The 26,727-nt window shown below is 46.3% G+C and overlaps 1 protein-coding gene across 1 annotated transcript in view; it reads right to left on the reverse strand.

The window, feature by feature from the left end:
• PPP1R16B (protein phosphatase 1 regulatory subunit 16B) overlaps positions 1 to 26,727 on the reverse strand; it is a 109,930-nt gene that overhangs the window by 75,443 nt on the left and 7,760 nt on the right. The gene's annotated exons all lie outside the window — the stretch shown is intronic.

Raw genomic sequence — 26,727 nt, forward strand, 5'->3', positions numbered from 1 at the left:
GCATCTGCGCTCGTTCGCTCCCCCCCCCCCAGGAGAGTGTGTTTCTCCTCTCTACAAGCTCAGATCTGTTTCCATGAGCTCAGCACTTCCGCTTCTTGAGATGTGCCGAGAACATCCTGCAAGCTATGAAGCGCAACCAGAAGAAGTGTGGAAGGAAGAATAATATTGACCTCAAAGGGCAAAGTGAATGAGAGAGAGGTGGGGGCGGTGGGTGGGTGGACGTGAGGCCATTTTACGGTAAGGCAGGCTTACAGGGCTTGCAGCAACAACAACAAAAACCTCATCCATGAACCAGAAGCTGAAAAGGAAGGTGGCAGGGAAACAGCAGCGAAAGGACAGGGCAGTTGTCTGCTAACATCTAACCTCAGCTCACGAGATTTCAATGCACAGCTCTGGGTAACATGCAAGTGCAGGGGGGGGGGGATAGCCCTGGTATCCTCCGCACTAGAACCTGCACTCTCAAATGTGACACTTGTTTTTTATTTTTCTTCTTTCATTATATATCCCTCCCTGCAATGTGTGGAGATACGGATTGTACTAATGGAGAGGTTCCCAAACTTTTAAAGCCACAGCCCCCTTCGTTCCATAAACTCATCCCCAATGCCCCCTTCCCTATAAAAAGAATTATTCAGCTCTCCACCTCTTCCCCCCTTTTCTTCCTCATGTAACACTAATGTCTCAACAAATGAAACTGATCTGTAGAAAATATAACTTGGGGGAAAAAAGACATTGCACATACTTTTGTAAACCAAGAAATCTTTAATAAAAATGTTTGTTTGTTTGTTTGTTTGTTTTTTAAAAAGCATTATTCAGAACAGCAGTTTGCATGACCCACTAAGGAAGATAGTAGTACAATGAAATTTAAAGCAGCAACAATTGATTGCAAATTAATCAAAATTCAATTACAGTAGAAACTATTTAGTTTAATTAATTCAACAAAATTTATGAACTTGAGCCGGGAATACCAGCTTTTCAAAGTCTGATAGTCAAGTACACTTTCAGCACACACACCCATGCCCCACTGACCCCTTGCCTCTTAGCGACCCCCATGGTCATCCCAACTTTACCCAGGAGGTTGTACCATCCACTTTGGGTACCACTGCCCTAATGTGCCCTTCCCCCTGCCATATATATATATATATATATATATATATATATATATATATATATCCTTGTCCTGTAAACGTCACCCTCGTGGAAACAAGTGAGGGATCTTTCCATCCATCACTTCTACTCATAACTCCCCCCTCCACTTTGAAAGCACTTTTCTCCAACTTAGGGTTCAGTTCCATATGCAGAGGATTTACTGGGATAGCTCAGTTGCTATAGAACAAGGCTCAATCTCAGGATTGTGGGTTCAAACCCCACATTAAGCAAAAGGTTCCTGCACTGCAGGGCATTGGACTAGATGACCCTCATGGTTCCTTTCAACTCTACAATTAAGAGTCTACAACTACATTTTGTGCATATTTAGTCCCTGTCTTCCTCCATCCCTTTTGTTGTCTGATTGTTATTGAAGCTTTATTTTTACTCTGGTGGGGAACACGTCATGCTCCTTCTGGGGGAGTTTGTCCACCTTGGGTCCCCACCCTGCACTCAGTTCTCACCTGTGGCTCCTAGAAAATGTCGGCATGTGACAGCAACCACAAGCCAGGATTCAACTGGCTGGCTAAACCAGGTGAGGGTAGCCGATGGGTCTCAAACCCTCAATGAGTCAAGAGTCTTCCCCTGCCTGTGAAGAAAGACTGCAGAGGACTGAACGGACGACGCCAATAGTGGGTGCAACAGTCAAGAAGGTGGTTTCTGCATGTGCTGTAGAGGCAAGTAAGGGACAGATGGGGCTCATCAACCTGGGAAGGTAGTCTATCTAGGAGAAGGAAAACTCAGATCCTAAACCTCCGCAATCTTGTGGGATGTCTTTGTTGGGATGCATCCGGGGAGACGGGGCATTTGGCAGACCCCCAGCTGGCTCCAGCTACTGGCCGGCAGCCAAGCAAACTCTGGTTCTCGGAACAGCATCAATCAGTGACTCGAGCCTCAGAAGCCTTCAGAGACTGAGCACGCTCTAATCAGCAGAGTGAATAACTTTTCACAACGGAAGTGGCGGACAGAGACATGTGTAAGCAGATTTACAGACATTTATTCTGTGGGTTATACCACAGAGCCTAGGACTTGCCGATCAGAAGGTCGGCGGTTTGAATCCCCGGGTGAGCTCCCGTTGCTCGGTCCCTGCTCCTGCCAACCTAGCAGTTCGAAAGCACGTCAAAGTGCAAGTAAATAAGTACCACTCCGGCGGGAAGGTAAACGGCATTTCCGTGCACTGCTCTGGTTCGCGAGAAGCGGCTTAGTCATGCTGGCCACATGACCTGGAAGCTGTACGCCGGCTCCCTCGGCCAATGAAGCGAGATGAGCGCCGCAACCCCGGAGTTGGTCACGACTGGACCTAATGGTCAGGGGTCTCTTTACCTTTACCTATTCAGCATCAGGAACAAAGGAAAAATATGTCTGTTTCCCTTTGTGTCCAAGCAAACAGAAGTATAGCAAAAGCAATATACAACGGACGTAAACAGACATGTGACATACAACAATCCACACATCTGTTCTAAAGGTGGAACGGAACTATATCCTAACAGTCTTCAGGAGAATAAAAGGCTAAGGCAGGCATAGGCAATCTCGGCCCTCCAGATGTTTTAGGACTACAACTCCCATCATCCCTAGCTAACAGGACCAATGGAGTAAACCTTATACAAATCCAAAGTAGAGTCTCTAAGACGGCTGGATAGTGTCCAGAGGTGGAGCTAGCTGCTCTAGCATCTTGAGCGGCGTGCACTCAGGGAGCAGAGCTAGCCAGGGGGCGAGTGTTGGCGGGGCAGGGGCGATGTCACACCCCCTCAGGGATGACACCCGGAGCAGACCACATCCGCTTGCTCCGCCTCTGATAGCACCTCGTATGCCTCCTGCCTGCAACTCCTGCAGCCCAGCTGGTGCCAAACGTATTGCTCTGCTTTCCTTTGAACCACATCAGTGAGGCCAAGGGGGGGGGGGGTCTTATCTGGGCAGCCCAGGATCTCCATACACACTGCCCAGGCTTGAGCTCCAGGGCGGTCACTTCAGTGCTGCTGACCCGGTGGTTTGGCTTCACCCCACCCCACAGGTGGTGTACTCCATTGTTTCTCAAGACAGACGGATGCTAACCAACAGGTCTATAAGGCTGCATATGCATGCTGAGGTACAATAAATCAAGATTAACAATACTCCAGTCGGATATTGCTCCCAACTGGAGCAAGGCAGGAGAGCTTGTAAAACAAGATGCATAAAGAAATTTGGTATATATTTACAAAGCTTAACTTCCTCCTGTGTATCTGAAGAAGTGTGCATGCACACAAAAGCTCATACCAATAACAAACTTAGTTGGTCTCTATGGTGCTACTAGAAGGAATTTTTTTTTGGGGGGGGGGGTTCCTCCTAGGGTTACCAGAAGTTCTTGCTTCACTTGAAACTGATCAGAAAGCTGTGGCTAATGCAAAAATTGAGTGGCTCAACTACTCAGCAGGGCAGAATATTGCCATGATATTACACCACAGCTGAATGATCTGCATTAGGTACCAGGTGGCCTAAGGGGTTAGATCATCTAACCCCTTATACTCCCATCTGATTACTGCACTCTGCAGCACCGATCACACATCCTGTTTTGCCACCTGGGGTGAAATGGGGAAAGGCTGCCTCCCTTCAGTCTCTTACCTGGCTTGTGCGGCAGCAATGGTGCCAGCTCCCAGAGAGATCTCACCAGATCTCATGAGATTTCAGTGAGATATCACTGCCGCCAGTGGAGGACAGGATGGCTGTAGGGGTACCGCCTCTTGGGGTTCAGTTGCCTGAGGAGGATGCCTCATCCCGCTGCCTCATGGGGCAACCTGCAGATAATAGCTTATATCGAGGCCCACATGATGTCAAAATTGGGCCTGGAAGTATAGATATAAAAGTTTAAAAACAATATTCTTTATAAGGAAATTGATCCCTGCAGGCAGTAACTGCTATAAGCTGGTAGGAAAGAGGAATGGAATTATAATTGCTATTGTTATTAATTTATATACTGTATGCTATATGTATTATATTTATATATTAATTCATATACTTAGGGGCAAAATGATTTCTAACTAGTTTGCCAGTTATAATATCCATATGTAATTAAAAATCAAATGAAACAATTTCATCAAAACATTAAAAGCAGACCTAATTAAACTTCACAATAAAATAAGCTTGTTAAAAAGCATAGCAATTAAAACACTTAAACGAACAATTAACATTTGCTTGTGTATTACTGAGAATGGTGGTGAAATCCCAAGGCCTTGCTGCTCATATAGATGCTTTTTACCACCTAGTGCTCTACAGCAAGTCAGGTCGGCAGTGGCAGAGCTTTTTTGCTCATCCTGATCCGTTGCAACTGGTCAGAGTCAGGTGTCACAAATTCCCTCTCTGCCCAGCTGGAGTATTCACTTCCTTATATATGTTATGTTAAGCCTCTGGCATAAAAGCCAATGGCAGAGTGCAAAGATACAATTCTGCCCAACCTACTAGCCAGAGAAGCCTCAAAGCAAGCCAGTCTATGACTTTTCATCTACCACCTCAAAGAAAAACATATCTAAGGCAGCAGTCCAATACTGGTTTAACTGGTACTAAGTCCCATGGAAGTCAATAGGACTTATTTCTGAGGTGATATGTATAGGTTTGCTCTGCAAGTCTGCTAGCTCATTTAAATATGTGGGATTTGGTTCTAGAAATGAACACAGGATAAGTCAGGCCATGTAGCTAAGTAATATCTATACAGTGGTACCTCAGGTTAAGTACTTAATTCGTTCCGGAGGTCCGTACTTAACCTGAAACTGTTCTTAACCTGAAGCACCACTTCAGCTAATGGGGCCTCCTGCTGCCGCCGCGCCACTAGAGCATGATTTCTGTTCTCATCCTGAAGCAAAGTTCTTAACCTGAAGCACTATTTCTGGGTTAGCGGATTCTGTAACCTGAAGCGTATGTAACCTGAAGAGTATGTAACCTGAGGTACCACTGTACTGACTGGCAACAGTTTTCCACGGCTTGAGACAGCAACCTCTCCCAGACCTATCTAAAGAAGCTGGGGATTCAAACTGGGGAACTTTTGCAAACTGGGGATGAGCTCTGCATGAGCATAGATCATGCTGCATGTTTTCTGAAAAGAAAACATGTTTAAGCTATGTTCAATTATTTTAAACAACAAATAACTGTTTGGGGCTATAAATTAGGTTGCACTTGGAGCGACTGTCCTTAACACCCCTCACAAGCATCATTAGTACTCCCCCTGCCCCAAACAAATTGTGACCCTAACAATGGGTATGATTAGATGATAAAGACAAACAGCAAACATTTCCTCTGGGTTACAGGCAGTCAAGTGGAGGAGGACTGAATTGGCTACCAGTAAAAATAATCTGGATGATGGAAGGTGATGGGACAGAAATGGACAAGGAGAAGGAAGTCAATCAAGCAGACAGCTTTCTCCCAGCCCATTAACATTTCTTCCCTGAAAATGTTGATCAGAAGACTACAGCTTCAATACAAATGACATTTGTGTCTAAGCAAGTAAACATGGCCACTGAACACCTAATCATTTATTGTTCAGAAAACAGTATTTTCAAAAACCATACACTGCCAAAATGCCCAGAGACGGTCAACAGAAATGCCATCAGCACATAATACCCTTTTTAGAAGAAGCAGCTCTGATTTGAAAAGCCTGGTTAAAGTACACATTTTAAACATGCCATTAACCAATTATTTGACCGTGCACACGCCTCGGCCAGGTGAAATCCATTCATGATTTTGACTTTTAAAGCAGCACCAAGGTAAGACAGTAAAAGATGGGAGGGAGGGAAGGAAGGAAGGGGATCTGGAAGTAAAGATTGGTGGAGGCAGGGGAGAAATAACAGACAGCTCCAAAAGGTAAGGTGGAAGTAACAGCTACCGCATAGCCTTGTCCACACTATAAAGCTCAATTAAGTTTTTGCCACTTTAATTGCCGTAACTTACCCCAAGGACTCCTGGGAATTAGAATCTGGCAAGTGTTTAGAATTCTGCTACAGAACCATCCCTCAGGATACAGAATGATGTTAATCTGGTCTTACCCTTTAAGTGTAAAATCAAATTTGGACGGGGCCTTGTAGGCCACCTGATTCAATCCCCTGCTTGCAACCAGAGCCAGAACATTCCCATAAGATGACCATTTTGTCTTGAACTTGCAGATGATGGTATTTGATTGACCCTCCCAGCTTCTTCAGTTAAGAAGCCTCTGAATGTCTTTCAAGGTTGTCGGTTGCATTGCTGAGCACCAGCGTAAGGCTGGCTGGCACACAGCCTCCTCCCATCAGTGCCAGAACCTTTTGTAAAATGCCATGCAATACCTATAAGCAGGTGTTTTGGAACCAGTCTGTCCTGCCCTGGGCAATGGAAATCAAAGTCCCTGTAATCCCTGGGCTAAGTAATTGGCTTGCTCTTAACAGCCCACGCCAAATACCAAGGGCAAGTGTCCAAATGCTATTAACACCTGTTTTGAGCTTCCTTGTGGCTGTCAACTTAGAAAAAAAAATATAAAAAGTACGATGTCCTCTCTAACATCGCACTGAAGGGCTATTCAAAGGATCATTCTGATGCCTGCAGAAAGTGTAAATAAGTTGAATCGGGGGTTGGATAAACAATCTCCCCCCATTCTGAAGGAAACCTACAAGCTACTAGTCAGCTTTAAGTCTTGATTTATAGAAGCCATTCATAAGTTACATAATAACATGACTGCCACTTCCCTGTGGCTGCATCTTGGAACATCCAAACAAAAGAATCGCATAAGAGGGTCTGATCATATGTCCAAAGCAGTCCTGCACTTTGCAAGATGCTAGCACACTGACTTTGCTGCTTCTTAAGCAATCATCCCATACAACAATTTATCTAAATGTTAGGGGAACTGGTTTAGATTCAGAAGTAATGGAAGTGAAACCATGGAGTTCCAGTTAAAATATATGAATTGGACTCTGTGGTGTATTGGGGAAAGTTAACAAGGAGGAGAAACTGCCAACCAGTGGTGTGGGTTTTCTGGGGGGGAATTATGATGCCCTAGAGCAAGTGTACCTATCATGGTACCCTCCAACTCCCAGCAGCCCCAATGGTCAGGGATGATGGGAGTCATAGGCCAGCAATATTTGGAAGGCACCTATCCTAGCAATGGAACTAATCTAGTGTATTTATTTTGCTTGTATTTAGTCACTGAAGCTAAAACCCTTGAAGCCGCCAAGCTCCTTACAACTGCATTCGCAACTGGCATCCATTCACTGGGGCTGAAGTACTTACAAAATAGAACACTTTCTGCGGAAAAACAAAGCATCGCTGCTGCCAACCCAGAATGGCTCCCTCTGTCCAGGATTTGAGGCAGCTCTGGAGAAGAGACCATCAATGGGTCCTTTTAACCATGAAGGACAGAAAGTGCGAGATGCTCAAGCCAAGGGTCACAGCTTTGGATGCTGAAGGTTCTTGGTCATTGTTATACATTACTATAAAAGGTAAAGGTAAAGGAACCCTGACAGTAAAGTCCAGTCGTGAATGACTCTGGGGTTGCGGCGTGTGGTGTAGTGGTTAAGAGCGGTGGACTTGTAATCTGGTGAACCAGGTTCGATTCCCCGCTCCTCCACATGCAACTGCTGGATGCCCTTGGGCTAGTCACACTTCTTTGAAGTCACTCAGCCTCTCTCACCTCATGGAGTGTTTGTTATGGGGGAGGAAGGGAAAAGGAGATTGTTAGCTGCTTTGAGACTCCTTAGGGTAGTGATAAAGTAGGATATCAAGTCCAAACTCCTCCTCCTCCTCCTCCTTCTTCACTAGCTGAGGGAGCCGACATTTGTCCACAGACAGTTTTTCTGGGTCATGTGGCCAGCATGACTTCTGGCGAACCAGAGCAGGTCACAGAAACACCGTTTACCTTCCCGTCGGAGCGGTACCTATTTATCTGCTTGCACTTTGACGTGCTTTCGAACTGCTAGGTTGGCAGGAGCTCGGATCGAGCAATGGGAGCTCACCCCGTTGCAGGGATTCGAACCACCGACCTTCTGATCGGCAAGTCCTAAGCTCACTGGTTTAGACCACAGCGCCACCCGCGTCCTTTACATTACTATATTCATTGTCTACTATATTTTTTGTTGTATCAAAGGAACCTGATTTCTTATAGAAGGAAAAAGCATACAATTTAAAATTAAAATACTGTAGATCAAAATATTTACAAACACCTATTCCTCCACCGCAATCTCCCAGGAAGCCTGGAAAAGACTCCTGTTTGACACCAGTCAGTTTAGTTAAAACTGAGCTAGATCGGCCAATGGTCTGACTCAGTATAAAGAAGGTTCCTATGCCCAGATATCCCTCTACCCAGATGACTCATTCAATCAAGCCAAGTCACATGCGAAACACAAAACTTTTCTAAATGGCTCATTCAGAAATGCAGCATCTGGTCATCTCAGCTGAGAACACCAACAATCCAACTGAAGATGAAAGTGGAGAGGAATGACCTTGTGGTGTCTTTGTTTGGAAGGTTCTCTCCAGCTTCATCAGTGGACTTCTAGATGGCATCAGGACCCTGGCAAATTTATCACCTTCCAGAGTGGGATGTTCCTTCGTAGCTATCAGCAGCTAATCTGAGCTTCCTTGGATGACAAAAATAGCTGCCACATCTACATTAGATGCATCAGATTCCCTACTCCTGCTCTTGCTCCTCCCCATGTTGAAAATTTGTGTCCATCTGGTTAAACTGGACACACCAAACTAGCCTTAAATCTTCCTTATATATAAACAAACAAACATGGCAGCACAGCTCCTGCAATCTTGGTTCCAAGGAGAATCAACGAGCAGCAAAAGCTGCTGCTGCAGAAATATATCAGGAAGTCTGTGTGCTGTGTAGCACAGCTACTTTACACCCACCTCATCATGGTTTGTGTGAATGCATACTTGACATAGCTTGCCCTTCCTACACCAATGGAATTACATGCATGCTCTGCAGAAATCTCAGTGACCGAGGATCTCATTTCCCAGAGTGTTTGTAAGTAATACAAAAAGTCTGACCTCTCAACCCCCACCTACCTTCTGTGTTTTAAACCACTCCCTCATATTTACTCCCTTAAAAACCTTCACTCAACTGCATGCCTTTCTCAGGTTCATCATATGTTGTCTGCATGTGATAAGGACAACAAAAGGTTAGAATTGCTTTCCTTAAGATTTTCACATAGTGGCAGTTTTGGACACTGTGGATGGGTAGGAGATGTAGTTCCCCTACCTAAATTCTGACATGTTATCATTGCCAGGGACACTGTACCAACTGCCTTCTTTTGCATTTCTGAAACAGTTCAGTTATTCAACCACTCCTTTGATGCCCTAAACCATGGATAGGCAAACTAAGGCCCGGGGGCCAAATCCGGCCCAATTGCCTTCTAAATCCGGCCCGTGGATGGTCTTGGAATCAGTGTGTTTTTACATGAGTAGAATGTGTCCTTTTATTTAAAATGCACCTCTGGGTTATTTGTGGTGCCTGCCTGGTGTTTTTACATGAGTAGAATGTGTGCTTTTATTCAAAATGCATCTCTGTGGGGCATAGGAATTCGTTCATCTTTTTTTTCCTTCAAAATATAGTCCGCCCCCCCCCCAAGGTCTGAGGGACAGTGGACTGACCCCCTGCTGAAAAAGTTTGCTGACCCCTGCTCTAAATGTCTTCAGCCATGTATACCTGAAGGAATGTCTCCACCGCCATCATTCAGCCCAGACACTGAGATCTACAGTGGTGCCTCGCAAGACGAAATTAATCCGTTCCGCGATTCTCTTCGTCTAGCAGTTTTTTCGTCTTGCGAAGCAATCCCATTGACGGCTTAGCGGATTAGCGCTATTAGCGGTCTAGCGGCTTTTAGCGATCAGCTGAGAGGCGGCTTATCAGCGGAACAGCTGATAAGCGGCTTAGCAGCTTAGGAAAGGGGGGGGAAGCGAACAAAACCCGTGGGAACTCGCAAGATTTTTTCGTCTTGCGAAGCAACCCCATAGAGAAATTCGTTTAGCGAAGCGCCTCCAAAACGGAAAACCCTTTCGTCTAGTGGGTTTTCCGTCTTGCGAGGCGTTCGTCTTGCGGGGCACCACTGTAGCTCCAAGGGCCTTTGGACAGTTCCCTCACTGTGAGAAGTGAGGTTACAGGCAACCAAGCAGAGGGCCTTCTCGGTAGTGGCGCCTGCCTTGTGGAACACCCTCCCATCAGATGTCAAGGAAATAAACAACTATCTGACTTTTAGAAGACATCTTCCCTTATAGGGAAGTTTTTAATGTCTGGTGTTTTACTGTGGTTTTATAATTGTTGGAAGCTGCCCAGAGTGGCTGGGGCAGCCCAGTCAGATGGGCGGCATATAAATAAACTATTGTAATAGTAGTAGTAGTAGTAGTAGTAGTAGTAGTAATTAGCTGATGACCCAGGCAATATGGGTTTTGGTAGCCTGTGTATGAACCTGCTCTAACCAACCAACACTGCATTTGTCACTTCAAGCCACAAATCCATTATACTCTCTAACCACCACTTGGCACTGTAAATAAGCACCCTTCTGTTTAAGCCCAAATTGAGACTTAGTTGTCTCAGTTGGCTATTTCCCCTATGTAACTGTGTGTGCGCAGGTGCGATACAGTCACCCCTGTGGAGTACAATCATCTGTAACTTACAAGTTCCCACACTCACATGAACAGAGAAACTGGCGGGCCTGGTAATAATGCTTTTGGCCAAAAGTGTTATTCAGTGGTGAAGGGCACTGCCAGTTAGCTGGAAGCAAAACCTATAGAACCATGACTAATAGGAAATCTCTTACATTAATAATGTGTCTTTCAATTCCATAGCTCCCAATGCTCTTTGGAAGCAATGATTTATAATTAAGAAGAAAGCAGCGTATTGCAGATCAAGAGAGCGGTGCAAGCTGACCAAAAGCCAAGCACTGATTTATGAGATGTGCCTTGAGATGAAGAGTAAAGGAAGGCTTCTCAAGTGTACTTTCCTAAATCAAGGAGGAAAGCACCATTCCAGTTTTCCTAAAAGGATAAACCCTTTCAGGGGAAGGTTCCCTTCCCCTTTTACCAGGCTTGCAGTTTTGAGAGGGGGAGTTCGCAAATGTTCACAACTGGTTCACATGTTGTTGGAGCAGCTGCAGCCCCAGGATTGCTAAAGCTGTGTGGGTGTAGATCTCATTAGTCTGCTGGTTGGGAGGACATTGGGAGCATCACTGTTATTAGCCATGACACTAAATGGAACCTCCAGAAGCAACAGCCCCCAGACAACAGATGCTGGAGGTTGTTGTCTTTATGCCCAGATAACTAGTTGCTGTGGAAAGGAGGACACGGAACTAGATGAAACCTTTGGTCTGAAAGCAGGGGTCTTAAGATTCTGATCACACACAGTTACTGTCCTACTGAGGCCACCATGCTTCATCTGACACAGGAATCCTTTCGCTATAAGAAAAAGCTGCACATGAATTTGTGAGAGTGATGGGTGATGTGTCTCAGAGCAGTGACTCTAAAAGTCAAGCTGTTGTCTTGACACAGAGTGGGTAAGGGCTGCTGCTGCTGCTTTAAATCTCCTTCCAAATAATAAAACTAGCATGTTGTGAAAAATTATCACTTTAATTTTCCTGCTCTAGCACGTAGTCTTAAAAAAAAAAAAAGTGTGGGCAAAAAGTATATCAGGATTTGCAGTAGATCAGGAAGGATTTCCGACTGATTTGTGTAACAACAACAAAATGACTTCCTACCCTCAGTTAGACAGAGGAAATGAAGAAAACTTCCAGGGACCAGGAATAGATTTTAATGTAGACTGCAAGTGTCCTAGTCCTGTCCTGCCAGCCATGGCAGAGCTCAGTGGAGGGAGAAGTGAGCCAACCAGCTGAGTCTCAGATGTCTTCTAAAAGCATGGTAGTTGTTGTTCTCTTTGACATCCGGTGGGAGGGTGTTCCACAGGGAAGGCGCCACTACCGAGAAGACCCTCTGCCTGGTTCCCTGTAACTTGGCTTCTCGCAGTGAGGGAACCACCAGAAGGCCCTCGGTGTTGGAACTCAGTGTCCGGGTAGAACGATGGGGGTGGAGAAGCTCCTTCAGATATACTGGACCAAGGCCGTTTAGGGCTTTAAAGGTCAGCACCAACACTTTGAATTGTGCTCGGAAACGTACTGGGAGCCAATGTAGGTCTTTCAAGACCGGCTTCATGTAGATGTTGAAAAGCATGGGGGAGAGGACAGAACCCTGAGGCACCCCACAAGTGAGAGCCCAGGGGTCTGAACACTCATCCCCCACACCACTTTCTGAACATGGCCCAGGAGGAAGGAGCGGAACCACTGTATAACAGTGCCCCCAGCTCCCAGCCCCTCAAGACGGTCCAGAAGGATGTTATGGTCGATGGTATCAAACGCCGCTGAGAGATCCAGCAGAACTAGGAAACAGCTCTCACCTTTGTCCCTAGCCCGCCGGAGATCATCAACCAGTGCGACCAAGGCAGTTTCAGTCCCATGATGAGGCCTGAATCCCGACTGGAAGGGATCCAAATGGTCCGCTTCTTCCAGGCGTGTCTGGAGTTGTTCAGCAACCGCTCGCTCAATCACCTTGCCCAAGAATGGAAGATTTGAGACTGTGCGATAGTTGGCTATCCTGGCCGCATCTAAAGATGTTTTTTTAAGAAGCGGTTTAATAACCGCCTCTTTCAGTGGGTCTGGGAAGGCTCCCTCACGGAGGGAAGCATTCACCACCCCACAAAGCCCATCGCCCAGTCCTTCCCGGCTAGCTTTTATAAGCCAGAATGGGCAAGGATCAAGGAGACAAGTGGTTGGTTTCACTCGTCCAAGCAGCCTGTCCACATCCTTGGGGGTAACAGATTGGAATTGATCCCACACAACTTGACTAGACAGGACTCTAGCACTCTCCCGCCCCGGCCCTGCTCCCACGGTGGAGTCTACCTCTTCTCGAATCTGAGCGACTTTATCTGCAAAAAACTTTGCAAAGTCATTGCACGAGATCATGTGGCCCGTACTGGGCCCTGATGGAGCAGGTGGTTCCGCTAAATTGTGAACCACCTGAAAAAGTCTCCTGCTGCTGTTTTCTGCAGATGCAATAGAGGCGGTGAAGAAAGTCTTCTTCGCCGTCGCTATCGCCACTTGGTAGGCTCGACATTGAGCTCTAACCCGTGTCTGGTCAGATTCAGAATGGGTTATCCGCCACCGGCACTCTAGCCGTCTCAACAATTGTTTCATTGCCCTCAGATCTGTGGAAAACCACGGGGCTGTCTGGGCTCCATGCAATCGGAGAGGGCGCTTTGGAGCCAAACAGTCAATAGCCCTGGTTAACTCCAGATTCCAGTGGGCCACCAGGGAATCAGCTGAAGGGCCATCAACATGGGATAAAGCATCCCCTACCACTCTCTGGAAACCATTTGGATCCATTAAGTGGCGGGGCGGACCATCTGAATCGGTCCCACCTCCCTGCAGAGGGGAAGGGTCGCGCAGAAGTCCAGTTGCACCAGGAAGTGATCTGACCATGGCACTTCTTTGGTTTCGCTTTTACTTAGTGTCAGATCACCAACATCCATAGAGGTGAACACCAGGTCTAAGGCATGCCCATGGCTATGAGTTGGGCCAGACTTATTCAGGGACAGCCCCATTGAGGCCATGCTTTCCACGAAGTCCCGAGCGGCCCCTTGTAAGGTCGTGTCGGCATGGATGTTAAAATCCCCTAGGACAACCAAACTAGGTGTCTGCAGGAGGACATCCGCCACGACCTGAAGCAGCTCGGGCAGGGAATCCTTGGTGCAGCGGGGAGGTCGGTACATCAATAGGAATCCTGTACTGCCCCTATTGCCCAACTTCCAGAACATGCACTCGGAGAACTGGGTCTTTCCAATAGGACGCCTGGTGCAAACTAATGACTTCCTAAAAATCACTGCAACCCCCCCTCCCCGCCCACAAGGCCTGGGTTGCTGTGTGTAAGAGAAACCTGGTGGACAAGCAGCGGCAAGGACAGGCTTTATCCAACCAGGTCTCTGTTACACATGCCAGGTCAAATCCTCCATCCACAATCAGGTCGTGGATGGCAGTGGTTTTATTCATCATTGACCTGGCATTGCACAGCATTGCACAGGGAGATGTTGTTCTGTTGCACCAGTGAAAATTCTTGCACTGCTGGATCTATTTAGCTAGATACCTCCCAATCTTCTCTGCCTAACTTTTTCCACAGTACCAGAGGAGAAATGTCAAGCAGGATAATCTGCTTCAAAATTTCAGTGGAGGCTGCTAATAGACATTTAACGATTTATTTTCTTCCCCCACATCAAGCCTTTTCAAGTTCTCCAGCAAAGTCTTTTTGCATGTTCACGTCTCTTCCCTAATCACATTTCTTCCCTGCACTCACTTCCCTCAAAACTTTCACCTAGCCAAAAAGAAAAAGGAAAAAAGGACACTTCTTCCTTGAATCTTGGTACCTTTTCAGTTGGATCTGCCACCTTCATTTTCCTAAAGGATTGTTGGATGCTCATTCTCTGCAGCAGCAATGTAACGAATGATTACACAGAAACATCTTGTGCCTTTGGCTTACTGCTACCAGCACAGATCCAGAAGCAGAGGAACTGGTCCAAAACCAGAAGGCATAACAACTGAAAATGTGTGTGCCAACTTCGCCCTCAGCGGGTTGGATTTCACAGTCCTTGTATGGCCTGCAACTTTCACGAGCACCTTGAAGACTGCAGCTAATGAGAAGCCCCCAAAGCCCCATGTTGTCCTGTTCTGGTCAAGGAGGAGTCCACAGGGCAAAGCAGCTCAGTTGTTGCAGCACCAAGGAGAGCTCCCTAGCGGACAACTTGCTCTCATGGAGGGGTGGAAGTGAATTAAGATTTTAGATTTCTGCCTCCACTCTGCCTCTTCTGTGCTCTTTAGAGAATTGGGATGCATGCACAACATGCATCTGAAGCATATGATTTACCCCCAAGGAATCCTAGGAACTGTCATTTGTTAAGGGCATGTGAGGGGTAAACTACTGTTTCCCATGATTCTTTGTGGAAGTCATGAGCTTTAAATATATGGTGTATATACCCAGAGGTTGTAGCCAATGCTAATCCTACCAAGAGTAGACCCATTGGAATTAATACAACATAGCCATGTCTGTTAATTTCAATAGATCTATTCAGCATAGGACTAGCATTGGATACAATCCTAGGAACTGTAGTAGGCCGGGCTGGGTGATATCAGCTTTTCAACATCGTGATGTATCACCACCAGCCAAGCATCGTGATATAGCAATACATCACAATGTTAAAAGTTGAGGGAGGAACAAGCTGCCTTGGGCCCAGCCCCCTGAGTGAAACCACCTCTGCTTTCTTGGTAGAAGCGGTGGCGGTTTCACCCCAGCACCTCACAGGCTGGGGTAGATGCAGCTCATTTCTCCAAGTGCCGGCAGGAGAGGGAGGTGGGTGAAGGCACCACCATGCTCTGGCCCTCAAACCGGTTCTGGGTGATGTATCGATACATCACCCAGGCCTAGCGGTGGGGGACACTTTTCAGCCCGCAAACTATTTTCCCTTGTAGAGATTCTTCCAGAGCCTGCATGCCAGTGGAGCGCAACACCAAGGGCAGAAATAAACAGAGCATCTTCATATATGGTGGTCACACATTCCAGCCACACACAAGTCATACGTTTATACACATATACACCCATCCATCCAGAAAACATGAAGAAGCACCACAGTTCAAGGATGCAATCCTGCTAGGCAAAAGCACTAAAGGAGAGTGTGAAGGACTGGCAAGGAGTCTAACTTGGGATGGGGCATGGCCAAGGGAGTGTTCCAAGGGCCAAGCAAAATGGACTGAAGAGCCACATTTGGCACCTGGGCCTGAGGTTGGCTACCCTCATCCAAGTTCAGCCTAGGAGGAAATATGGATCATCCTGCAGTGACAACCATTTCAGGAGCAGTAAGAATGTTAGATACCTACTGGATTTGAGCAAGAGGTTCTCCATTCCAACATCCTACTTCCAACAGTGGCAATGCAGATGCCTCATGGAAGCCCTGAATCTGGCCGTTCTGGCAATACAATGGTCAAGTGGCTTCTTTGCCTTCTTCGAAATCTTACACAGCATTTTCCTGATGAATACGAATCACAACCACTGTTTCAGAACTTATTTATATTATTTTAAGTCTTATTTATATTAAATGGGACTGGACCTCTCAGAACTCCGCATTTTTAACTGTGTTTCCTTCTTCAATCAGGTGCCCCCTCCCATGTGAGCTTTTACTTTTCTTTTTTAGGGGAGAAAAAACCCCCCAAATAATTCCATTAGTCATACTCTAAGCAGTGAATTAAATTATCGGTGCTGGCTGACAGCTGACTTGTCAACAACTGGCCATTGTCCAAGGTCTGATTTCCCAAAACATAAAGGCATGCCTGCCAAGGACCCTAAATTATGTTATGCGGGTCGTGAGTCTTTTTCTCCCTTTTCTTTCTAATGAGCTCAATGCTTGAGCAAAGCTTCGCAGAAGCAGCAAGCTAGGATAAAAAGATCTCGCAGAATATGGATTCTCTAGTGCAAGCACTTAAAGAGACCTTCAGTATAAAAGATAATCAGCACTGAGGAACAAATACGGATGTTCATCCCTGCAGGAGAGTTATGAATTCGCTTCTTTCCTTGGCACACGAGTAAGGATGTTGCAAGGCAGTGGTCAAACAGAAAGAGCTCTGTAAATGAGGCTGCTTCTTTCATCTGTGCTCCCATCCATGGCCTGAGTAATTGAGCTGGGCACCGGAATGATACTTAAACCCCAGGAAAAGGAATCCTGCAGCAGCTGCAGCTGCTGCAGCTCTACTTTACAAGGTGCAATAGATCTGGGGAGCAGTAACCCTCATTGCCCAGGTCCTGGTTTAGTTTCACTCTGCTGCCACCTAAGAGCATGCAGGATCCTGGCCAGCCTTCCAGGAGATGCTTGCCAGTGCTGAGTGGGGAACCAAAGGAGTCAGGCGTCAGGACTGTCACATGTATACTTGCATGCACACAGATATATAGTCTAGGCTCTAGGAAATCTGGAAAATGCCACATTTTCTTTTTGTTTTGAAATGGCTGATCCACAGGTGCAAGTAATTGAGAAACATCAACCAAGCGTTTCAATTCAACTGATGGTTAGGCTTTTAACCAATTAACAGCTCAGCTAACCAAGAATATCCATTCATTTAAGCATGATATGCAATGCATGTTGATTTTCGATAATGCATCGGGGTTTTGGAGTGCCAGAGAGAGAAGCTTGGAATGTAAAATGTAACATAATAAAGGTGGAATGTTAAAATAATAAAGGTGCCATTGAGCATGTGCAGAATATTTTCCCTTACCACTATAAACAAATACAATCACCCTACACACATCCAGGATTCAAGGGAATGGTTTCTAGCCAGTAACCTAGTTTTAAAAGTCAAGCACCTGAACTGCACTTTGAAGCCCAAAAGAAATGCACCCTTGTAGGGAGGGGGCTCCCTTATTTTTATTTGCAGAAGTCACCAGTATAGTGCCTGTGGGTGCAAGGTGTCCTTGAAGGTCTTCCTCCAGTGCCTGCAAAAGCTTCTGACACCACCACACTCACCATCCCCTTGGTAACAAGGCAGTGAAAGTTATTACCTTTTTCTCCCTTGGAAAGCAGAGAGAACTGAAGGATGAAGTTGGAAGAGTCCCACTTTTCCCCACTTCTTGCTTTCAGCTGTACAGTATGTGCTTCAAGGCTCAATCTAATTCTACTTGATCCACCATTTACCTAGATCCCTTGGAAAATTTAAGCATGCACTCTCTCTCTCTCTTTCTGTCTTGGGGCAGAAGTCACCAGAGGTGGCATCAATGGCACTTGCTCAATAATCCGAGAGAGAGAGAACGAGAGAGAGAGAGAGAGAGAGAGAGAGAGGTGCAACCCCTGCTTTATCAGGTTATTCCATAAGTTCCAATCTGTGCTTGCATCTCAGTAAAATAGGAAGAAATACATGTTCAGCTCTTAGTCTATGGGTGGGTAAAGACAGGGTGCTTCCAGACAGTCAATATTTTGCAGGTGGGATTCCATCACATGCCAGAAACTTTTTGCAGTAAGGAAAGTGACAGGAAAATGCATTGGGCAATGTGGGATAACAACAGCTTGATGCAATGCCAAACAACATCCCTGCAAACACACCAGAATGAATGCTCAACAAGCAGCTGACACCCTCTAACTTCCCTGCAAAGTGTGTGCAAACAAACCAAGATTTGTGCTGAATAAACAGGTCGTGTAGAAGCGACCTCCTGACATCTTGCCTCTGTCTACTCCCGATTCAATGCCTTGCTTTATTCCATTCTAAGTTCAGATGCTGCATTTAATGCTCAATAAGCAGGTAGTCATGAAGCAACAGTGGTTCCCCTGAAAATAAATGTTAAGACAGGCAACCACCAGCAGAATTGTGTGTGCATGCTTGGGCTCATCCCTGGAGCAGATCAAGGCACCTGGTTCTCAACCTGTGGGTCCCCAGATGTTGTTGGACTACAACTCCCATCATCTCTGAGCTCTGGCCTTGCTAGCTAGGGGTGATGGGAGTTGTAGTTCAACAACATCTGGGGACCCACAGGTTGAGAAAGGCTGCTGTAGGCTTTGGCATGAACTGAGAGGTGCTCCCTGGGATCCTACACAGAGCCCCAGAGAGGCCTGAGGAATACCGTAAGCCAGATGTCCCCCATCTAATATTTGTGCAAGTGGTTCTTCAGTCAGCAATCGGTGGGCCCTGGGCCAAATCTGGCCCACTGGCTGATGCCACCTGCTTCGCCCAACCTGAAAGCAGCCCATTTGAGATGCATGGGGCTTTGATCTCTGCCACCTCTCCCTCCCCTGTCAAAGCAACCCTCCAGCAAAAAAAAATTGCTGACCAAGGTCCCAAGAGACCTGCCCAAATCACCCAGAAAGTCACCAGAACCCTGCTCAAGAGATAACTTTCAAAATAAAATACTCAGACCAAAAATACATTAAGAAGTCAGCAAGAAGCTACAGCACATGAGAAGGGGAATGAAGGAATGTTTCTGTCATTGAGCAATGCAGAGATTGTGCACAGAACTGAATGGTAGAGATCCATCTGCATGGATGAACAGGCAAGCACATGGAAAGAAGTTGGAACGGCAAGCTGCCTAATTGGAGAAGACAGATTTCGGGTAAGATTGCAATAAGCCTCTTTAAGTTTCCCTAAAGGGTGATCCAGCTGGCAAATCAGTCCCAGGAGGTGTAACTTGACAAAAGTGGTTGGCTACGAGGCGGTTCCTTTCCTATCCTGCGGCTGCTTCTTTACTTCAGCTTTCTTTATGTCCCCGTGAGCCTAAGGAGGTAACTAGGTCTATGTACCTTGGAAAATTTTCATGATTCCACAGCTAAAGAGGAAATGGGAGTTCTCTGTGCACATGCATGCAAACACACTGTATCCACAGTGCATTACAAAACAGAAAAGAGGATGAAGAATAGTAAACGAGATGAGGGTGGGGTACCAAAGTTTTGTTGCAGTAGAATATAGAGATTACAGGTACGTGTCAAAAGCTTTATGGAAAATATGGGCTTATTCTGAATGTGGGATGTGAAAACTCAGACAAGAAGGTCTACATGGGGCATGGCATTTGTGCATATTTTTTATATGGAAACTTTAGCCACAGTGAATCCTGAGTAGGATTAATTCCCTGCCCCCCGCCCCCAGCAGCAAGGGAAGCCTCAACTGGTGTAAATGAGAGCTTCCCTTGAAAACCAAATAACAGATGCAGAAATATGTTTTTTATCAATGGCCATTGCAGGGAATTCCCTGCACCCAATGGCTCCAGGTCGCTCAAGCTATTCCAGACCTAACAACAGACACACATAGTAACTGCAATCATGAAATTAATGTCTATTATGGTCCTGAAGGTAGAATGCTCTCTTGACCACTAAAACAGAGTAGAATAGGCACCTGCACCATTCACTAGGTAAAGGTAAAGGTACCCCTGCCCGTACGGGCCAGTCTTGACAGACTCTGGGGTTGTGCGCCCATCTCACTTAAGAGGCCAGGGGCCAGCGCTGTCCGGAGACACTTCCGGGTCACGTGGCCAGCGTGACATCGCTGCTCTGGCCAGAGCCAGAGCCAGAGCCAGAGCCGCACACAGAAACGCCGTTTACCTTCCCGCTGGTAAGCAGTCCCTATTTATCTACTTGCACCCGGAGGTGCTTTCGAACTGCTAGGTTGGCAGGCGCTGGGACCGAGCAGCGGGAGCGCACCCCGCCGCAGGGATTCGAACCGCCGACCTTTCGATCGGCAAGCCCTAGGCGCTGAGGCTTTAACCCACAGCGCCACCGTTCACTACTCCAAAAAAAAATCCACTATTTACCGATCAAAGTGTCGTTGTCTAAGGAAAGGGTATTTTGCATTTGTTTGCATACAGTGGAGGACTGATTGAGAAATCTTCACTCCATTGACAATGCAACATAGACCCTTTCTCAATATTGCTCACATGGCTTTTGTAAAACAATAAAACACTGATTCACTCTCTCTCCACAGTCCAACAATATCTTGGAACCATAATATGCAGTTATATCCCCCCCCCCCCCCAGCAGCAACCAGTTTTCTATACTTGGCCGAAAGAGCAAAATGTGAAGTTTTAGATTTAGGGTGCGTATACAGAGCAATTAATGCAGAATTCCATGGCTTACATCCTGCTTTAAAGCCAAAAATTTCTAAACCAAGGAAGCAGTGCAGTTTTCAAAAGGAAGCTCAAGAAAAGTGGCAGAATGGCAGAAAGATTAATGGATATGATTAATGAATGAGGAAATTTATTTACTCCACCGAGGCTAGACAGGAGATGATCAAGAGCTTTGTGTGTGTGCATATATAACAACATTTGAGAGAGATGCCTATTAAGAAAGAGTGTGAGAGACAGCTCAAGCTGTTTACACAGATTTACATAAGTAGTAACCAATCGAAACATTTGGGCTACTATCAAGTAATACTTTTCCACTCAGACCATGGTGCAATTAGGTACTTTTACAACCCTAGGCTTAATGGTCTTACAAGACTCCTCCTCTGAAAATGGCAATAAATATTTATTCATCTCCCTCAAAATGTGGCAAGACAGCACTGTTGAGTTTGGGAACCCTTCTGCTCATTCTGCTGAATGGGGGCCTGGACTTCTGCCCCCCCCCCCGAAAAAATTATTGCCTTGATTGGACCTTGGACCACTGCCTTCTGTCTGCTACTTATTTATTTTGAAATCAAATAAAGACTATTTATTCAAGTTTCTCTCTCTCTGCTCCTCTGAAGCTGCAATAAATAGGGTGGCCAGGTTTTGGGGTTAGACCAAAATTCTCCAAAAATTTGTAGGGGGCAAAATGAATAGGTCGTGGTTAGATTTAACCAAGTACAGTGGTACCTCAGGTTACATACGTTTCAGGTTACAGACTCCGCTAACCCAGAAATAGTATCTTGGGTTTCAGAATTTTGCTTCAGGATAAGAACAGAAATCATGCTTTGGCGGCACGGTGGCAGCAGCGGGAGGCCCCATTAGCTAAAGTAGTGCTTCAGGTTAAGAACACTTTCAGGTTAAGAATGGACCTCCTAAACGAATTAAGTACTTAACCCGAGGTACAACTGGACTCTTGTGAAGGGATTACAATTCTTCAATGAAGCAATTTGGGTATGTGATGGTGATGAGATCCTCAGCTCCCCACCCCCTCAATAAGTTAATGCTGAATGTTCTTACTGGTGGAAGGAGGAAGCAGTGGCCTAGGAAAGTATGTGCCACTCAGAGTGGTGGTCTGCAGGCTAGTGCTAGTCAACGAGCCATTGGCTGTTGCTCTGCTTCCAGGAAAGGGTCTACACACCCTGTAAATCCTTATCACCTGCTCTCTAGGATTACTGAGCTCTTCCCCACTTACTGTTGCTTTCCTTCCCACGCCCTCCTTCCAACATGTGCAGGTCTCCACACCCTGCAGCAGATCCCGCTGCTGCCGCCGCCACCTTCCTCTCTCTTCTTCCTCATTTCCACATACATGCATGCAGGACAGTGTCAAAATGGGGTCATTACTTCTACCCCACTACCCAGATTCAAATAGAACAGCCTCCCAGTTAAATCCAGGATCATCAAAAACAGCAAGAACAACCCTCCTGTCTCCTCTCTCTTCCTCTATTAAATGGGGAGACTGTTGACCCTTTGTATCTTCCCTAATTTAAGGAGGAGGGTATGTAAAATGATGGGTGGTGCTGCAGTGTAAACCAATGAGCCTAGGGCTTGCCGATCGGAAGGTCAGTGGTTCGAATCCCCGCAACGGGGTGAGCTCCCATTGCTTGGTCCCAGGTCTTGCCAACCTAGCAGTTCGAAAGTACATTAAAGTGCAAGTAGATAAATAGGTACTGCTCCGGCAGGAAGGTAAACGGCATTTCTGTGCATTGCTCTGGTTTCGCCAGGAGTGGCTTGGTTATGCTGGCCACATGACCCAGAAAAACTGTCTGCGGACAAACGTCGGCTCCCTCGGCCAGTAAAGCGAGATGAGCGCCGCAACCCCAGAGTCATTCATAACTGGACTTAACTGTCAGGGGTCCTTTACCTTTATGTAAAATGATGGGAAAAGCTGTCACCTTTTAAGAAATTGTCCGTGTCCTTTTTATGAATATAGAAGATGCACTATCTTCTGACACAAAGGGGGCTTTTAAAGTTGAAAGGTGAAGTAAATGTGCTTTGTGCTGAAGCTAACATGTTAATATAGTACAAATAGGTTACTGGTCCCTGGCACATTGAAGGGGAGAATTGCTGGTCTGCTGCATCAAATACTTTGAGAAGCACCGACTCAGGAGAGCTAGACACAGTGAGGACCAAGCCCTTTGCTTAACAATAATAAAATAATCTTACTATTAAAACTGGGGTCCAGTGTTGCACTAGAAATCTGGGCAGGCTAACTCACCAGTTTTCAAACCATTTAGGGGCAGCTTACGGATCAACCTAAACATGGCTGGCGAGCATTTCTTGCTAGCAAAAGTCATTCAAATTCCACACAAAGCTGTGTCAAGCACTGAGAGAAGACCCTGCCCAAGTTGCAACCCTTCTTGGGATAGCATCAAAGAGAGAAAAATTGTCCATTACTTAAGCCTCTTAGTGTATTTTTTGTCATGAATGGGGTAAAGGATGTCATTTAGTGTTGGCCTTTGGGGGGGGGGGTCCTCAGGCATCAGAACATTTTATGGCAGTCTATGCTCAGCCCAGGTCCCTTTGCAAAGAAATGTCACCACCTCCCCACAGCCAAGGTCACACCTGACACGGACTAGTATCCTTTCATCCATAAGGAATCACCATGGCATTTGCTCTGAGGCATGTTTGGGAAAGTACAAATTCATTTGTTCAATAGCTTGTCTCCAATTACTGCTTTCCCCAAGGGAGGCAGGATCACAACTGAAGGGTAAAAACCACCAGCATCCAGAAGCTCAGGGTGGACACAGTCAACAACAACAACAACAATTTATTATTTATACCCCACCCATCTGGCTGGGTTTCCCCAGCCACTCTGGGCGGCTTCCAACAGAATATTAAAATACAATAGTCTATTAAACATTAAAAGCTTCCCTAAACAGGGCTGCCTTCAGATGTCTTCTAAAAGTCTGGTAGTTGTTTTTCTCTTTGACATCTGGTGGGAGGGCATTCCACAGGGCGGGCGCCACTACCGAGAAGGCCCTCTGCATGGTTCCCTGTAACTTAGCTTCTCGCAGCGAGGGAATTGCCAGAAGGCCCTCAGCACTGGACCTCAGTGTCTGAGCAGAACGATGGGGGTGGAGACGCTCCTTCAGGTATACTGGACCAAGGCCGTTTAGGGCTTTAAAGGTCAGCACCAACACTTTGAATTGTGCTCGGAAACATACTGGGAAAGTAATTCACCTTTCACACTTTTGTCCTCCTGAACCATGAAGGGGAAAGCCTAGAATGGTGTCAGGAACATGGAGGCAACTTCCCTTTCTTCAAGAGTTGAGGGACTCCAAATAAGAAGCAGGAAGGGAGCAGAGACAACCCCAGTAGCACTTCCACCAGTCTGCTCTTCCAGCCCAGAGATGTGGAACTTTCCTCCTTGGACTCAGCAGACTCCATTGCAGGAGCCCCAGTGAGAACAGAGACACCCTCACTCCCTCATAACTGGTCAGGGCAGGTGGGGCTAACAACTAGGATGCAGCTGCTGCCACTATAATAGGGTACCATATCACAGCTCTCCCCACCCCACCCCCCACCCCCGCAACTGTTCACATCAGAGCAGCTTAATTAGCATTAGATCCATATCTGCTTGTGTACACAGGGATGTTGATGGATAAGAATGTCTTCACCCTATGCCAAGGTGTTCACTAGTTGGCTAGAAATTACTTAGGAATGGCTCAAGGGCTCTAGTCGGTGTGAAGCTGGTTTGTAAGAAACAACACATCAAACAGTTGCATTTTATAACCAAGTAGGGATACATATGCATTTTGGGTAACTGTGAGCACAGATTGAGAACTCAGCCCTGGAGAGCCAGTGAGTGCGCAGTAAACAGAGTAGGAACACAGCCTTAGCTTGTGTGCTGCTTGCTGAAACAGCATTAAAGCTCTGTGTTCTTGTTGCACAGCCTGAACCTCACCACAGAGCCAGACAAAGAGAAGCTTTTGCCCGCCTTGCTCTGTATTGTCTTTTTTGCTTAAGAAGAAAGATGCAATCACAAAATCTAAACAGAACTGAAGTCCAACAAGAAAGAGTGAAACTGTGCTTCTTTAAAAAGAAAGGTACAATAATGGATGCGAAGCACAATCCTAAGTTTATTAACTGAGAATAAAGTCCCATTGTGCTCCATGGGGTTTATTCACTCCATAATTATACTGGTGTGCTTAGGGTTGCAGGTTTAGTACTCAGAAGAAAGGCAAACTAAAATAATACCACCATATTGAAGGACATTGTACAAAATTTGCTGGTTCCATAGCACAAATCAACTTGAGAGCCTGAGATAAGGTAAAGGTAAAGGTACCCCTGCCCGTACGGGCCAGTCTTGACAGACTCTGGGGTTGTGCGCCCATCTCACTCAAGAGGCCGGGGGCCAGCGCTGTCTGGAGACACTTCCGGGTCACGTGGCCAGCGTGACATCGCTGCTCTGGCAAGCCAGAGCCACACACGGAAACGCCGTTTACCTTCCCGCTGGTAAGCGGTCCCCATTTATCTACTTGCACCCGGAGGTGCTTTCGAACTGCTAGGTTGGCAGGCGCTGGGACCGAGCAGCGGGAGCGCACCCCGCCGCAGGGATTCGAACCGCCGACCTTTCGATCGGCAAGTCCTAGGCGCTGAGGCTTTAACCCACAGCGCCACCTGCATCCCATGCGCCACCTGCGATGATAACATAATAATCTGATAATAATAAGATAATAATAATAATAATAATAATAATAATAATAATAATAATCATCTGATAATAATAAGATAATAATCTGCTTGAGATAACAGCGTTCAAAATCCTGCTCAGCCAGAAAATGCATTGGGGGACCTTAGACCAGCTATTCTCTGACAGCAGGTGTGGGGAACCTGGGGCCCTTTGGATGTTACTGAACTACAACTCCCAGCATCTGGGTCCATGCATGCTGGAAGTTGTAGTTTTGAAACATCTGCCAGACCAGTGGTTCCCCTACAGCCAAATGTGTCGTGGGGGTGGGGGCCATGGTCCCGGGCACACATTTTTGAGGGGGCGCAATCAGGCACCCCCATGACAGGCATGGAGCCCTGGCAGATGAAGAACAGCAGCAGGCAAGTTGGTCTAGTAGTGGGCAAGTCGGTGGAGGCAGCAGGCAAGGAGCCTGTTGGAGGCAGGTTCCATTCACCCTCCATGTGGGATCCACACACACCCTCCCAGCTGCCCAGTCCACCAGGGGGCACAACACCTGCCCCCAGATGCCAGCAACCCACACTGCCTAGTACAGCCTAACTTACCTCACAGGGTGTTTTGTGTGTGTGTGTGTGTGTGTGTGTGTGTGTGTGTGTGTGTTGTAAGGATAAAAAGAGAAGGGGGGAACTGAGCCCTTTGGAAGAAAGGTGGGATCATAATGTAATAAATCCATAAAACAATTTGCAGTAAAATCCCATACACCCAAAACAAACCAGGTGATAGAAGTAGGAAGCAACATCATTAAATCAAAAGCCCAGACAAAACTATTGCTTGAGTGCCACCATCTATTGAGTGGATCAAATTGGATCTCAGTGGAAATGGGCCCCAATCAAGTTATGGTGGCACAAAGTGAATTTATAGACAGGCGGCAGTTAGATTTTGATGGAGGCGAGGCCCAGAGAACAATTCAGCAGTGTGTTTTTTTTTTTTTGTTTTGCTGCTGTACAACCAGAGAGAACCAATGACTGAGAAATGCAATTCTTATTGAAATGTAAATAACAGAGACAGCGTGACCAGCCGCACACAGCCAAGCACTAGCATATAAGCACTCCATAAACACCAGCATCCAGTCAAAGGAGAGCATGAAACGGCTCTATAGATGGCTGTGCAGTATTAGGCATTAACTAAAACACACTGTTTCTTTCAAATGCAAAAAGCAGGCTAAACATGATGCAGCAGAAAAAGGGGGAGTAGGGGACAAATGCCAAGATAAAGCTGGTACCATGAGTACAACAGAATCCACACGA

Source organism: Podarcis cretensis (genome assembly GCF_951804945.1).
Source record: "Podarcis cretensis genome assembly, chromosome: 6".
Lineage (NCBI taxonomy): Eukaryota > Metazoa > Chordata > Lepidosauria > Squamata > Lacertidae > Podarcis > Podarcis cretensis.